The following is a 17,019-nucleotide window of genomic DNA, read 5'->3' as shown; positions in this document are numbered from 1 at the left end:
TCCCAAAAGGTGTGTACAGCAAGGATGATTGTGGTGAACTAAAAAGAAAGACTCAAATCATAGAAGACGCTCCAAGCAAAACACATATCATGTGTTGAATAAAAATATAGCTCCAAGTAAAGTTACCGATGGACGAAGACAAAAGAGGGGATGCCTTCCGGGGCATCCCCAAGCTTAGGCTTTTGGTTATCCTTGGATTTTACCTTGGGGTGACTTGCGCATCCCCAAGCTTAGGCTCTTTCCACTCCTTGTTCCATAATCCATCAAATCTTTACCCAAAACTTGAAAAGTTCACAAGACAAAACTTAACAGAAAATCTCATGAGCTCCGTTAGCGAAAGAAAACAAACCACCACTTCAAGGTACTGTGATGAACTCATTCTTTATTTATATTGGTCTTAAAACTACTGTATTCCAACTTCTCTATGGTTCATAACCTCCGATACTAGCCATAGATTCATCAAAATAAGCAAACAACACACGAAAAACAGAATCTGTCAAAAACAGAACAGTCTTTAGTAATCTGTATCAAACGTATAATTATGGAACTCCAAAAATTCTATAATAAATTGGTGTACGTGAGGAATTTATATATTAATCATCTTCAAAAATAATCAACTAAATAGCACTCTCCAGTAAAAAATGGCAGCTAATCTCGTGAGCGCTAAAGTTTCTGTTTTTTACAGCATCATAAAGACTTCACCCAAGTCTTCCCAAAGGTTCTATTTGGCACAAACACTAATTAAAACATAAAAACACATCTAAATAGAATCTAGATGAATTATTTATTACTAAACAGAACCAAAAAGCAAGAAACAAAAATAAAATTGGGTTGCCTCCCAACAAGCGCTATCGTGTAAAGCCTTTTTAGCTAGGCATTGATAATCTTAATGATGCTCACATCAAAGACAAGAATGAAAGCACAAACAGAGCATCATAGAACACGTGATAAACACATCTAAGTCTAACATACTTCCTATGCATAGGCATTTTATAGGAAAACTAATTAGCAAGACAAGCAAGATCTAGCATATGCAAGGAAGAAGAAAGAAACAATAGCAATCTCAACATAACGAGAGGAAATTTAGTGACATGAAAATTTCTACAACCATATTTTCCTCTCTCATAATAATTACATGTAGGATCATAAGAAAATTCCACAATATAGCTATCACAAAACATATTCTTAACACGATCCACATTTATGCAAAGTTGACACTCTTCCAAAATAGAGGGATCAACATTAACTAAGGTCATAACCTCTCCAAACCCACTTTTCTCAAAAATTTCATAAGATTGAACATTCTCCAAATATGTGGGATCTAAAGTTGACACTCTTCCAAACCCACTTTCAGTATTATTGCAAACATTATTATACATCTCATATCATGGGGCTTAAATAAATTTTCAAGATCACAAGAAGAATCACCCCAATCATGATCATTGCAACAAATCGTAGTAATAGCAAAACTAGCATCCCCAAGCTTAGGGTTTTGCATACTATTAGCACAATTGACATCAAGAGAATTTATAGTAACATCATTGCAATCATGCTTTTCATCGAAGGAACTACCAAGTATGGGTGCAATAGCAACGATCTCATGTTTAACATAAGGAACTATAGCAAATTCATCTTCATAAATATTGGCATCATGGCCACAAGAATAGCAAGCATCATGCTCATCAAGGGATATTTCAATCAAATCATCGGAATCATCATTATCTATAGATTCATGCATATCATTATTTTCTTCCGAAGCAACGCTCATTCTCTCAATAAATTCTTTGACATAGACATTATGAGCATAGTTTTCATAGCAATATTTAAGTATGTCAAAATTTTCAGATTCGTAGAGAGTAGTATCATACTTTTCAATCAAATAAGCAACTTCATAAGCACCCTTAAAAGCACCAAATTCTTCAATTTGTTCGATATCATAGTAACTGTAAACACCCTTTGCATAAGAAGATAAGATTTCATTATCATTAAACTCACATAGGTAGGGGACGTGTTTTTTAGGGTTCTTAGACAACAAGTAAAATCATAAATTTCACAAAGATTCCAAGCATAACACAGCAATGTAACATCCCAAATTTTCAATTTGGAATGTTATGCATAGGTCATTCATGCATATCACATTTTACTGCATTTCGTTTCTCGATCCTCGAAATTCTAAGCAACTCAAGGACTCACGGAGAGAGTTGGGGATTTCACGTTTCTCATATTTGAATTTTATCAAATATTGAAACAAGGATCATTTTGGTTTTAATTAATTTTTCTCTCCGAAAATATTTCATATCAAAATATATGAGAGGAGATAATATGACTTATCCAAAATAAATGAAATATTGGAGGAAAAATATTTAAATCAAATAAATTATTTTATTGCAATTTTATTCGAATTAGGAAAAATACGCGTCCTTCAAAATTGCATTAGAAGCCCAAATAAATGTTCACTTTGTCCGTCATATTTTTAGAGGATGAGGAAAATTTATTTCGGGATTTTTGGAGTCTGTTTAGTATTCCTTTTCTTCGTTTTTCTGCGCGTCAGAATATTTAAAAAAAAGAGTAACCGACCTAACCGGGTCGTGCCCGACTAGGACACCGCCCAGCCGGCCTTTATAAGTCGCGCCGCCCGCGCCGCGCCCAACCCTAACCCTAGCTGTGCGCCGCCGCCGCCCGCCGCCACTGTTGCCGACCTCGCCGGAGGTAGCGCCGCCGCTGCCGCCGGTTTTCGCGAGAAAACCGTTTGTTTTTTTCAGTTCATTCAGTTTTTTTAGAAACCCTAGATCCGTTTTTAAATAGATCGGTTCGGTTTTTCCGTTGGTTTATTTATTTACCGGACGTTCGTCCGTACGTTCGTTTTAACGAACATTGTTCGGCCGTTAGCCGCAGACAGCGAACGTTCGTTCGTTAGCCTGTTCGTCAGTTTTTCTTTTTCTAGGGTTTTTCGCAATTATTTTCGATCGCGATTTCTGCCCTGATTTTCGTTTTAGTTTAACTTTTCGCTCGTTTATCGGAATCAGGTGAAACAAGCGCCTAGGTCTTCGTCTCGAAGCCCTCTTTCTGTTTAACCAACTTGAACAAGATTTTGATACTGTAAAATTTGACTTTAGTCTAGAATAGTAATTGGATCTTGTTTCTTTCGCAGTTTGAGTCTCGTTGCTCCGTTTGATTTGATTCTTTTTGCAAACCGGAGTTCTTCAGTTGAACTTTCTGGTTAGATCTTCTCATTTGAGATTTACCCGTGCATCTTTGCTTGATTGCTTATGTATGCTATTGTTTGTTTGCGATAGAATTCCCGGAGTGTGAAGCGTGCTACTACGAGTCTTTAGGATTTGCAGATCGTCAGCAAGGCAAGTAACATACTGATCATACCCCTTTATTACCCAGTTTTTATGCATTAGTTACAACCCTCACACATTGCATGAGTAGGATCTCTTAACATGTAGGTTTGGGAAGTAGATGATGAGGTTGAACCTATTACCTGCTTTATTATCAAACCCTTGGGAGTTACTTCTACGATATGCTTATTGCCATGCTATGCTCGTAGACGTGGATTGGGTTTGAGTGTAACCATGATAGATGTGAGTTTGTTAATTAATGGTCAACTTAAGGTGGCAACTTTAATACACATCTGGGTGGATTGCTTGTGGGCACCTAGAGAATCCAGTGTTGTCCTAGGATATCCCGGAGTACCCGTGTGATCATCCTACGGTCCGCCACCCAGGCTCAAAGGGATCATTAGATTATTCATGCTAGAAACTTACGTGTGCAGCCACAAGCCATTATGGGCTCTGGCATAGTTCGTGTATGTTGCATGACCTCTTCCAGTGGTAGGCTAGCAGATGTAGGGGATGTACGTTGGTACTGTCTACCCGGGGTTAGAGTTAATGCTTCTGAAAGACTGTGTCTCGGTCATCCGTTTCTCAAACACCATGTAGTGCGAGAAATCCAACGGAGGAGATCGAGTCTTTTGGGGAAAAGTGCGCAAACCTCTGCAGAGTGTATAAACCAATCATGATTAGACGTGTCCCCGGTTATGGACAACTTGAGTATCTGGTACTTGAATTATTGATTTGATCTCATCACTCTAAATTAACTTGTTGGGTTGTTAATGATTACTTTAATTGGGATTGAGTTGGAGGAACCTTCTCAATGATGTTTCAACCACCATGATAGTTAAATAAAATTTATGCCTTTGTTGTAGGGAAAATTTGGCTTTTCGCAAAAACCTTATAACCATAGAGCCTCCACCAGCCAAATATGCATGTAGAGATAGCATTTATCTGTTCATTGCTCTACTGTGTTATATTGCCAGCATATTCCATGTGCCGACCCGTTTTCGGGCTACTACGTATCATGTTGCAGACTTTTTAGACGAGGAGTAAGGTGCGCTAGGTCGTTTGTCATGCACTCAGCTATGTCATTGGAGTTGATGGACTCACTTTATCTTCCAAGCCTTCCGCTGTTATTTTATTTAGATGGCCTTAAGCCATATTTACTGTAATGAGTTCTCTTTGGAGACATTCGATGTAATAAGTGTGTGATTGCTACTCTGTTATAAATCCTTCGAGTACTGTGTGTGTCAGCATTACCGGTCCAGGGATGACACTGAAGCACAGAGACTTGACCGTCTGAGGTCGAGTCGCTACAAGATGGTATCAGAGCGCACGCTGAATGTAGGACACGACCACTAAGAAAAGCCATAGATCACTCTTCTCCACTCATTCCTGACTTCTCTCCATTTTCTACTCCTTAGGATGGCGGACTCGAGGAATAAGTTTGCACAACCGGATGAAGACACACCCTTTGGACGACACTTGAAGGAAGTCACTAGATACCTGAACTTCAGAATACCAAGCTTCACCGGGACCTACACCGCCACTTTACCAGAAGAGGAGCGGTGGATGATTCGAGTTCCAGTTCCAGGAAGGACATTCATGCCAGTCACTGAGCCCATAGAGTTTTCCTTTGATGCACCAACCTGGAGTCTAGGAAAGAGCATGGCAGCCCACATCGCCCTGGGACGCATCGGCGAAGTTTACCACAAGGATCTTAAGGATACTATCTACCATATATGTGGGCGCCGAGATGAGCAATGGGAGATAGTCAGCACCAGGAGGGACAGGTCCATTGCAGCTTTCATCCAGGAGTTAAACCAGCACATTCGGCGCCAGGAGAACCATATGTGCGCAAGCATGATAGATTTGAAGAAGGCGATGACTAGGATCACCAAGCTAGAAGAGGAACTCAAGTCTACACGTGATGTATATGAGGAGGAAATGACGATACTCGTGGAGAAGAATGACGACCTGACAAGGAAGCTAGGAGTTTTCATGGGAGACCCCACGCTAGGAGGAGAAGATGACGAGCCAAGGAGATTCGTTCTGAAGACTACATCATCATCGACGACACCGACTCCGACCCTGATAGTAGTGATGATGATTATGAAGACGAAGCTGGAGCGGATATCATGGAGTCTTCCACCGATCAAAATTTCTAGATGACCACCATATGTTTAGTAGTATTCCCCCTGTATATAGTAGTAGTCTGAACACTTTTAACGCTAGTTCTAGACCGATTGTATGCCCCTGCTTGCTTGATTGAGTGATATGATATGATTGTCTTTGTCTCATGTGCATATGGGTAGTACTTTCTCACTAGACCTCCTTTCAATTCTAATATCTCCCGTCTAAACCATCAGATGCCTCCGAGACGTGACACCGGATTTGTTTTCCCACCGGAGATCACTCAGTTCATCCAGCAGCAGAATGCCTTGATGCAGATATTAGTCCAGAACCAAGGCAACAACAACAACAACCCTCCACCACCACCACCACCAGTTGACAACTTAGCCCGCTTTCTGAGGTTGCAGCCACCGGTGTTTTCCAGTAGCACCGAGCCCATAGTTGCAGATGACTGGTTACGCAAGATTGGAAGGGAGTTGACCACCGCAGGTTGCACAGATGCTGAGAAGGTGTGTTTTGCCGCACACCAATTGGATGGACCATCAGCATCATGATGGGAGAATTACACAGCCACCTTCCCTATAGCCAATATCACTTGGGATCAGTTTCAGCAAGCATTCCGCACAGCCCATGTCTCAACTGGAGCTATGAGCATAAAAAAGCGTGAGTTTCGCAACTTGCGCCAGGGAAATCGTACTGTGGCTCAGTACGTAGATGAGTTTAGTAAGCTATCCCGTTATGCCCCTGACGATGTGGCCACAGATGCCGCGAAGCAGGAGAAGTTTATGGAAGGGCTGAATGATAAGATGAGCATGCAGTTGATGGTGGCAACATTTAATAACTACCAGGAGTTGGTAGACAAGGCTCTTATGATGGAAGGGAAGCAGGAGCAGATTGAGAGCCGCAAAAGGAAGTATGGACAAGGAAAGTACAATTCTGGAGCTCAGCAGAAGCCTCGTTTAACCCTGAACTCGGGAGGATATACCCATAACCATGGAGGCCATACTAACAATGGAGGAAGTTCGCATAACCACAATGGCCCCAAGAATGGAAATGGGAATGGAGCAAGCAACAATCAGAACCGCTCCACTCCAGCCACGCCCACCAAGAGGGATCTAAGTCACATTACTTGTTTCAAGTGCGGGAAGACAGGACACTATGCCACTGGGTGCCCTGAAGCAAAGAACGGTAATGGCAATGGAAGCGCTGGGAAGAAGCCCAACCCTTTCAATAGGGGACAAGTGAACCACGTGAACGTGGAGGAGGTTGAAGATCAGCCCGATGCAGTTATCGGTAAGTTTTTGGTTAAGTCATTTACTGCAGTTGTTCTTTTTGATACTGGTGCATCGCATTCATACATTTCAAGGGGATTTGTGGACAAGTTTAATTTACCCACCTTAGCCCTTAGGACACCCTTGCTAGTAAGCTCACCAGGTGCAGAGTATATGGCCAGCCGATGGTGCGATCGGATACCCTTAACCATTGGTAGCCATGTTTTCCCCTCAGACCTAGTAATTTTGGAGTCACAAGGTTTGGACGTGATACTAGGAATGGATTGGCTATCAAAGTATGGAGGAAACATTGACTGTGCTAGTAGGTCTATTCTACTCACCACCCCGGAGGGAAAAAGGATCAAGTATGTTTCCAGGCATGCGACGAGGAGGACCCAAGTAAATTCTCTCACAGGAGTTGTTCAGGAGGAAGTGCCGGTAGTGAAGGATTACCCAGATGTATTTCCAGAGGAGTTACCAGGCATGCCGCCGGATCGAGATATCGAGTTTTTGATAGAACTATTGCCAGGCACCGGACCGATATTGAAGACACCATACCGGATGCCCGCAAATGATCTGGAGGAGATCAAGAAGTAGATTAAGGAGTTGTTGGAGAAAGGTTACATTCGACGAAGTTGATCACCATGGGGAGCCCCAGTGCTCTTGGTTGAGAAGAAGGATGGATCGTTAAGAATGGTTGTTGATTATCGTGCGTTGAATGAAGTAACAATCAAGAACAAGTACCCACTACCGATGATCAATGATTTGTTTGACCAGCTACAAGGAGATAAAGTGTTTTCGAAGATCGATTTGCGATCAGGATATCACCAGCTGAAGATTCGAGAAAAAGATATACCTAAAACAGCTTTCACCACCAGGTACGGGCTGTATGAGTATACGGTTATGTCATTCGGACTGACTAACGCCCCTGCCTATTTCATGAGTATGATGAACAAGGTGTTCATGGAGTTTTTGGATAAGTTTGTTGTGGTGTTCATTGATGATATCTTGGTATACTCGAAGAATGAAGAGGAACACAAGGAACATTTGAGATTAGTTCTCGAGAAGCTCAGGGAACATCAGTTATATGCCAAGTTAAGCAAATGTGAGTTTTGGTTGAAGGAAGTTGGATTTCTTGGACACGTTATATCAGGAGAAAGTATAGCAGTGGATCCTACCAAGGTCCAGTCAGTCGTTGAGTGGTTGGCACCCACCTCAGTTGGAGAGATCCGCGGTTTTCTTGGACTCGCGGGATACTACCGGAGATTTATTGAGAATTTCTCCAAGATTGCGAAGCCGATGACGGCATTGTGGAAGAAGGACACCAAGTTCCATTGGACTGAAGAGTGTGAAGCAAGTTTCCAGGAGTTGAAGAAACGTTTGACTACAGCCCCAGTGTTGATTCTGTCGGATATACGCAAGGATTTCCAAGTGTATTGCGACGCCTCTCGCTTAGGACTTGGAGGAGTGCTTATGCAAGACGGAAGAGTTGTTTCATATGCCTCACGACAACTTCAACCGCATGAGTTAAATTATGCCACACATGATTTGGAGTTAGTAGTCGTAGTGCATGCGCTCAAGACCTGGAGACATTTTCTTATCGGTAACCGTTGCGATGTGTACACGGATCACAAGAGTTTGAAGTACATTTTTACTCAGAAGGATCTGAACCTCAGGTAGAGGAGATGGTTGGAACTCATAAAGGATTATGATATGAAGTTGCACTATCATCCAGGCAAGGCCAATGTCGTAGCAGACGCTTTGAGCCGGAAGAGTTATGTCAACACCCTCGTAAGCGGAGGATTACCCAAGGAGTTAGCGGAAGACCTTAGGGAGATACGTTTGGAGATAGTTCCTAAAGGTTTTGTTGCAACATTGGAGGTTGAGGCAACATTATTGGAAAAGATTCGAGAAGCTCAGAAGGATGACAAAGAAATTGCTGAAATAAAGGAGAAAATGAGCGAAGGAAAAGCCAAGGGTTTTCGTGAGGACGAGCACGACACCTTGTGGTTTGAGGACCGTGTATATGTGCCCAATAATGCAGAGATCAGGAAGTTGATACTTCAGGAAGCTCATGATTCGCCATACTCTCATACACCCCGGAAACACCAAGATGTATTTGGACTTGAATGAGTGTTTCTGGTGGACTGGAATGAAGAAGGATATTGCCGAGTATGTAGCGGTATGTGATGTAAGTCAGAGAGTGAAGGCAGAACATCAAAAGCCAGCCGGATTACTGCAGCCTATGCCGATACCTGAATGGAAGTGAGATAAGCTTGGTATGGATTTTATCACCGGATTACCCAGGACCCGATCGGGATATGATTCTATCTGGGTAGTGGTGGATCGCTTGACCAAAGTAGCCCACTTTATCTCAGTGAAAACCACCTATACCAGTGCAAAGTTGGCCAAGATATACATGACCAGGATCGTATGTCTGCACGGAGTTCCGAGGACCATCGTATCAGATAGAGGAACACATTTTACTTCAAAGTTTTGGCACCAGCTGCACCAGACTTTGGGTAACAGGCTGGAGTTCAGTACTGCTTTTCATCCGCAGACAGATGGACAGACCGAGAGAGTCAATCAGATTCTGAAGGACATGTTGAGAGCTTGTGCGCTAGATTATGGATCTAGTTGGGATGACAACTTGCCCTACGCGGAGTTCTCGTACAACAACAGCTACCAGGCTAGTTTGAAGATGGCACCGTTTGAAGCCCTGTATGGAAGAAGATGCCGAACACCGTTGATGCGGGATGAAGTTGGAGACCGCCAGTTGTTTGGACCGGATTTGATTAAGGAGTCCGAAGAGAAGGTTAAGCTGATTCGAGATAGACTGAAGGTAGCTCAGTACCGACAGAAGAGTTATGCAGACTCGAAACACAAGGAGGTAGTCTATGAAATCAGAGACAGAGCGTATCTGCGAGTGTCACCTCTTCGAGGAGTTAAACATTTTTGAGTTAAGGGAAAGTTAGCCCAGAGATTTGTAGGACCGTACCGTGTTTTGGAACGCATGGGAGAGGTTGCTTACAAGTTGGAGTTACCCGAAGGACTGTCAGGAGTTCATGATGTGTTTCACATTTCCCAGTTGAAGAAGTGCCATGCCGAGATGGCCGATATTCCTCTCAGAGATACAGTGCCCCTGGAAGCAATACAGTTGGATAGTGATTTGACATATGAGGAGAAACCTGTCTAGATTCTTGAGTTTGCCAGCCGAGTTACTCGCAGCAAGGTTATCAAGTTTTGCAAAGTTCAGTGGAGCCACCATATGGAGGATGAAGCCACCTGGGAACGAGAGGATGATCTACACAAAGACCACCCACACCTATTTTCTAGCCAACCCGAATCTCGAGGACGAGATTCATCTTAAGGGGGTAGGTTTGTGACATCCCAAATTTTCAATTTGGAATGTTATACATAGGTCATTCATGCATATCATATTTTACTGCATTTCGTTTCTTGATCCTCGAAATTCTAAGCAACTCAAGGACCCACGGAGAGAGTTGGGGATTTCACGTTTGTCATATTTGAATTTTATCAAATATTGAAACAAGGATCATTTTGGTTTTAATTAATTTTTCTCTCCGAAAATATTTCATATCAAAATATATGAGAGGAGATAATATGACTTCTCCAAAATAAATGAAATATTGGAGGAAAATATTAAAATCAAATAAATTATTTTATTTGGATTTTATTGCAATTTTATTAGAATTAGGAAAAATACGCGTTTTTCAAAATTGCATTATAAGCCCAAATAAATGTTCACTTTGTCCGGCATATTTTAGAGGATGGGGAAAATTTACTTCGGGATTTTTGGAGTCCTTTTAGTATTCCTTTTCTTCATTTTTCTACGCGTCGGAATATTTATAAAAAAAGAGTAACCGACCTAACCGGGCCGTGCCCGACTAGGACACCGCCCAGCCGGCCTTTATAAGCCGCGCCGCCCGTGCCGCGCACAACCCTAACCCAAGCCGCACGCCGCTGCCGGAGCCACGCCGCCGCCCCGCTACCCCGCCGCCGCTGTTGTCGACCTCGCCGGAGGTAGCGCCGCCGCCGCCGGTTTTTGCGAGAAAACCGTTTGTTTTTTTTTTCAGTTCGTTCGGTTTTTTTAGAAACCCTAGATCCATTTTTTTTAATAGATCGGTACATTTGTTTTAACGAACGTTGTTTGCCCGTTAACCACAGACAGCGAACGTTCGTTCATTAGCCTGTTCGTCAGTTTTTTAGGGTTTTTCGCGATTATTTTCGATCGCGGTTTCTGCCCTGATTTTCGTTTTAGTTTAACTTTTCGCTCGTTTATCGGAATCAGGTGAAACAAGCGCCTAGGTATTTGTCTCGAAGCCCTCTTTCCGTTTAACTAACTTGAACAAGATTTTGGTACTCTAAAATTTGACTTTAGTCCAGAATAGTAATCGGATCTTGTTTCTTTCACAGTTTGAGTTTCGTTGCTCCGTTTGATTTGATTCTTTTTGCAAACCGGAGTTCTTCAATTGAACTTTCTGGTTAGATCTTCTTATTTGAGATTTACCCGTGCATCTTTGCTTGATTTCTTATGTATGCTATTGTTTGTTTGCGATAGAATTCCTGGAGTGCGAAGCGTGCTACTACGAGTCTTTAGGATTTGCAGATCGTCAGCAAGCCAAGTAACACATTGATCATACCCCTTTATTACCCAGTTTTTATGCATTAGTTACAACCCTCACACATTGCATGAGTAGGATCTCTTAACATGTGGGTTTGGGAAGTAGATGATGAGGTAGAACCTATTACCTGTTTTATTATCAAACCCTTGGGAGTTACTTCTACGATATGCTTATTGCCATGCTATGCTCGTAGGCGTGGATTGGGTTTGAGTGTATCCATGACAGATGTGAGTTTGTTAATTAATGGTTCAACTTAAGGTGGCAACATTAATACACATCTGGGTGGATTGCTTGTGGGCACCTGGAGAATCCAGTGTTGTCCTAGGATATCCCGGAGTACCCGTGTGATCATCCTACGGTCCGCCACCCATGCTCAAAGGGATCATAAGATTATTCATGCTAGAAACTTACGTGTGCAGCCACAAGCCATTATGGGCTCTGGCATAGTTGAGTATGTTGCATGACCTCTTCCAGTCGTAGGCTAGCAAATGTAGGGGATGTATGTTGGTACTGTCTACCCGGGGTTAGAGTTAATCTTTCTGAAAGACTGCGTCTCGGTCATCCGTTTCTCAAACACCATGTAGTGCGAGAAATCCAACGGAGGAGATCGAGTCTTGTGGGGAAAAGTGCGCAAACCTCTGCAGAGTGTATAAACTAATCATGATTAGCCGTGTCTCCGGTTATGGACAACTTGAGTATCTGGTACTTGAATTATTGATTTGATCTCATCACTCTAAATTCACTTGTTGGGTTGTTAATGATTACTTTAATTGGGATTGAGTTGGAGGAACCTTCTCAATGATGTTTCAACCACCATGATAGTTAAATAAAATTTGTGCCTTTGTTGTAGGAAAAAATTGGCTTTTCGCAAAAACCTTATAACCATAGAGCCTCCACCAGCCAAATATGCATGTAGAGATATCATTTATCTGTTCATTGCTCTACTGTGTTATATTGCCAGCATATTCCATGTGCTGACCCGTTTTCGGGCTGCTACGTATCATGTTGCAAACTTTTTAGACGAGGATTAAGGTGCGCTAGGTCGTTTGTCATGCACTCAGCTATGCAGTTGGAGTTGATGGACTCACTTTATCTTCCAAGCCTTCCGCTGTTATTTTATTTAGATGGCCTTAAGCCATATTTACGGTAATGAGTTCTCTTTGGAGACATTCGATGTAATAAGTGTGTGATTGCTACTCTGTTATAAATCCTTCGAGTATTGTGTGTGTCAGCATTACCGATCCAGGGATGACACTGAAGCACGGAGACTTGACCGTCTGAGGTCGGTCACTACAAGCAATCTGTTTATTTGATCCCATAAGAGTCTCCCTTTTTTACACAAACGATGACGCACAAAATGAGCATGCTCATCTAAAGATTTCCCATCAACTAGGCTAGTTGGGGCTTCAGCACGAGCGCATAAGGATCAAAGATGATCCAAGTAGAACACTTTAAGTGGATCCATAACAATAGATTTTTAGCAAGCAAAGATGTAAGCAAATAGAAGGCACATGGTAACACAAGATCGAATGGAAGGAGGGCGAATAAAACGGCAAAGGTGAAGTGGGGGAGAGAAAAACGAGAGGCAAATGGCAAATAATGTAATGCGAGGGATAAGAGTTGTGATGGGTAATTGGTATGTCTTTACTTGACTTGACTTGGCGTAGATCTCCCCGGCAATGGCGCCAGAAATGGCTAGTTGCTGGGAGATCAAATCTTGAGTTGACTTGGCATAAGCCTCCCCGGCAACGGTGCCAGAAATCCTTCTTGCTACCTCTTGACCATGTGTTGGTTTTCCCTTGAAGAGGAAAGGGTGATGCAGCAAAGTAGCGTAAGTATTTCCCTCAATTTTTGAGAACCAAGGTATCAATCCAGTAGGAGGCCACACGCAAGTCCCTCGTACATACACAAACAAATAAGAACCTTGCAACCGACGCGATAAAGGGGTTGTCAATCCCTTCACGGCCACTTGCAAAAGTGAGATCTGATAGAGATGATAAGATAATATTTTTGGTATTTTTATGATAAAGATTAAAAGTAAAGATTGCAAAATAAACGGCGACAGAAATAGCTAGTTGACGGAATATTATTATGATGGAAAATAGACCCGGGGGCCATAGGTTTCACTAGTGGATTCTCTCAAGATAACATAAGTATTACGGTGGGTGAACAAATTATTGTCGAGCAATTGATAGAAAAGTGCATCATTATGAGAATATCTAGGCATGAGCATGTATATAGGCATCACGTCTGCGACAAGTAGACCGAAACGATTCTGCATCTACTACTATTACTCCACACATCGACCGCTATCCAGCATGCATCTAGAGTATTAAGTTCATAAGAACAGAGTAACGCATTAGGCAACATGACATGATGTAGAGGGATAAACTCAAGCAATATGATATAAACCCCGTCTTTTTATCCTCGATGGCAACAATACAATACGTGTCGTTTCCCCTGCTGTCACTGGGATCGAGCAACGCAAGATTGAACCCAAAGCTAAGCACTTCTCCCATTGCAAGAAAGATCAATCTAGTAGGCCAAACCAAACTGATAATTCGAAGAGACTTGCAAAGATAACAAATCATACATAAAAGAATTCAGAGGAGATTCGAATATTGTTCATAGATAATCTTGATCAAAAACTCACAAATCATCGGATCTCGCCAAACACACCGCAAAAAGAGTCACATCGAATAGATCTCCAAGAGGATCGAGGAGAACTTTGTATTGAGATCCAAAGAGAGAGAAGAAGCCATCTAGCTAATAACTATGGACCCGAAGGTCTGAGGTAAACTACTCACACATCATCGGAGAGGCTATGGTGTTGATGTAGAAGCCCTCCGTGATCGATTCCCGCTCCGGCGGAGCGCCGGAAAAGGCCCCAAGATGGGATCTCATGGGTATAGAAGGTTGCGGCGGTGGAAATAGGGTTTCATGGGTGCTCTTGGACGGTTTTGGGGTATATGGGTATATATAGGAGGAAGATGTAGGTCGGTGGAGCTGCGAGGGGCCAACGAGGGTGAGGGCGCGCCTCCCTGCCTCGTGGCCTTCTCGCTTCTTTCTTGACGTCCACTCCAAGTCCTCTGGATCACGTTTGTTCCAAAAATCACTCTCCCGAAGGTTTCATTCAATTTTGATTCCGTTTGATATTCCTTTTCTGCGAAACACCGAAATAAGCAAAAAAAAATAGCAAATTGCACTGGGCCTTGGGTTAGTAGGTTAGTCCTAAATATAATATAGAAGTGTATAATAAAGCCCATTAAACATCAAAAACAGATAATATAATAGCATGGAACAATCAAAAATTATAGATACGTTGGAGACGTATCAATGATCAGCACCAAGACTACATGGGTGTTAGAATCATTACTATGTAATCTAGATTATTGACTCTAGTGCAAGTGGGAGACTGAAGGAAATATGCCCTAGAGGCCATAATAAAGTTTTTATTTATATTTCCTTATATCATGATAAATGTTTATTATTCATGCTAGAATTGTATTAGCCGGAAAATTAGTACATGTGTGAATACATAGACAAACAAAGTGTCCCTAGTATGCCTCTACTTGACTAGCTCGTTAATCAAAGATGGTTAAGTTTCCTAGCCATAGACATGTGTTGTCATTTGATGAATGGGATCACATCATTAGAGAATGATGTGATGGACAAGACCCATCCGTTAGCTTAGCATAATGATCGTTTAGTTTTGTTGCTATTGCTTTCTTCATAACTTATACATGTTCCTATGACTATGAGATTATGCAACTCCCGAATACCGGAGGAACACCTTGTGTGCTATCAAACGTCACAACGTAACAGGGTGATTATAAATATGCTCTACAGGTGTCTCCGATGGTGTTTGTTGAGTTGGCAAAGATCGAGATTAGGATTTGTCACTCCGTGTATTGGGGAGGTATATCTGGGCCCTCTCGGTAATGCACATCACTATGAGCCTTGCAAGCAATGTGACTAATGAGTTAGTTACGGGATGATGCATTACGGAACGAGTAAAGAGACTTTCCAGTAACGAGATTGAACTAGGTATGAAGATACCAACGATCGAATCTTGGGCAAGTAACATACCGATGACAAAGGGAACAACGTATGTTGTTATGCGGTTTGACCGATAAAGATCTTTGTAGAATATGTAGGAACCAATATGAGCATCCAGGTTCCGCTATTGGTTATTGACCGGAGATGTGTCCCGGTCATTTCTACATAGTTCTCGAACCCGTAGGGTCCGCACGCTTAACGTTCGATGACGATTTGTATTACAAGTTATGTGACTTGATGAACTGAAGTTTGTTCGGAGTCCCGGATGAGATCACGGACATGATGAGGAGTCTCAAAATGGTCGAGAGGTAAAGGTTCATATATTGGAAGGTTACATTCAGACACCGGAATGGTTCGGGATGTTTCGGATGAGTTTTGGAGTACCGGGGGTTACCGGAACCCCCCCCCTCTCGGGAAGTTATTGGGCCTTAATGGGCTTTAGTGGAAAGGAGAGGATGGACACAAGGGAGGCCGCCCCCCGCCCCCATGGCTGGTGCGATTTGGACTAGGAGGGGGCGGCGCCCCCCCTCTTTCCTTCTCCCCTCTTCCTCCTTCCCTCCTTCTCCTAGTTGGAATAGGAAAGGGGGGGTGAATCCAACTTGGACCGGGAGTCCAAGTAGGACTCCCCCTTATGGCGTGCCCCCCTTGGGCCGGCCTCCTCTTCCCCCCTCCTTTATATACGTGGGAAGGGGGTACCCCAAAAGCACACCAAGTCTTCTCTTAGCCGTGTGCGGTGCCCCCCTCCACAGTTACACACCTCGGTCATATCATCGTAGTGCTTAGGCGAAGCCCTGCGCCGGTAACTTCATCATCAACGTTGCCACGCCGTCGTGCTGACGGAACTCTCCCTCGGCCTCAACTGGATCAAGAGCTCGAGGGACGTCATCGTGCTCAACGTGTGCTAAACACGGAGGTGCCGTACGTTCGGTACTTGGATCGGTTGGATCACGAAGGCGTTCGACTACATCAACCGCGTTACTAAATGCTTCCGCTTTCGGTCTACGAGGGTACATGGACACACTCTCCCGTCTCGTAGCTATGCATCTCCTAGATAGATCTTGCGTGATCGTAGGTAAATTTTTTGAAATACTGCGTTCCCCAACAGGGACGAGGAGCTATAATTTTGTGTCATGACGAAATTTCAGATTTTGGTGTCATGGCAATATTTTTGAAATGATTGCCACGACAACATTTTTTGAAATCGTCATCATGACAATATTTTTGAAACAATTGCCTAGGTAACAAAATATTGGGTGTCTCATTGCTTCAACTGGAGATTGAAGATGATCATGAAGGATTCCTGGCGCCCAGGGCTATACCTTGTCATGCTATTTGCCTGAGCTGTTTATCCCTTTGTTGTGTGCACCCTTTGATTGCGCATTAGTCAATTATTAGGGTGTTCTCTCATGGTAAATATCAAGTTAAAAGGTGTTCTTCCAGGTGTAGCAACTATCTATAACACTTAATGATCCGGAGTGCGTCATGTCCACATGAGTACAAACGAATTGTGAGGTGTAAGGTGGAGATGGTCAGACCATACATGTAGATTGCACTTGGTTGTCTTGAAGTTCT

Source organism: Aegilops tauschii, chromosome 3 (genome assembly GCF_002575655.3).
Source record: "Aegilops tauschii subsp. strangulata cultivar AL8/78 chromosome 3, Aet v6.0, whole genome shotgun sequence".
NCBI lineage: Eukaryota > Viridiplantae > Streptophyta > Magnoliopsida > Poales > Poaceae > Aegilops > Aegilops tauschii.
The sequence above is the reverse complement of the archived record's forward strand: the minus strand, read 5'-3'. Positions refer to the sequence as shown.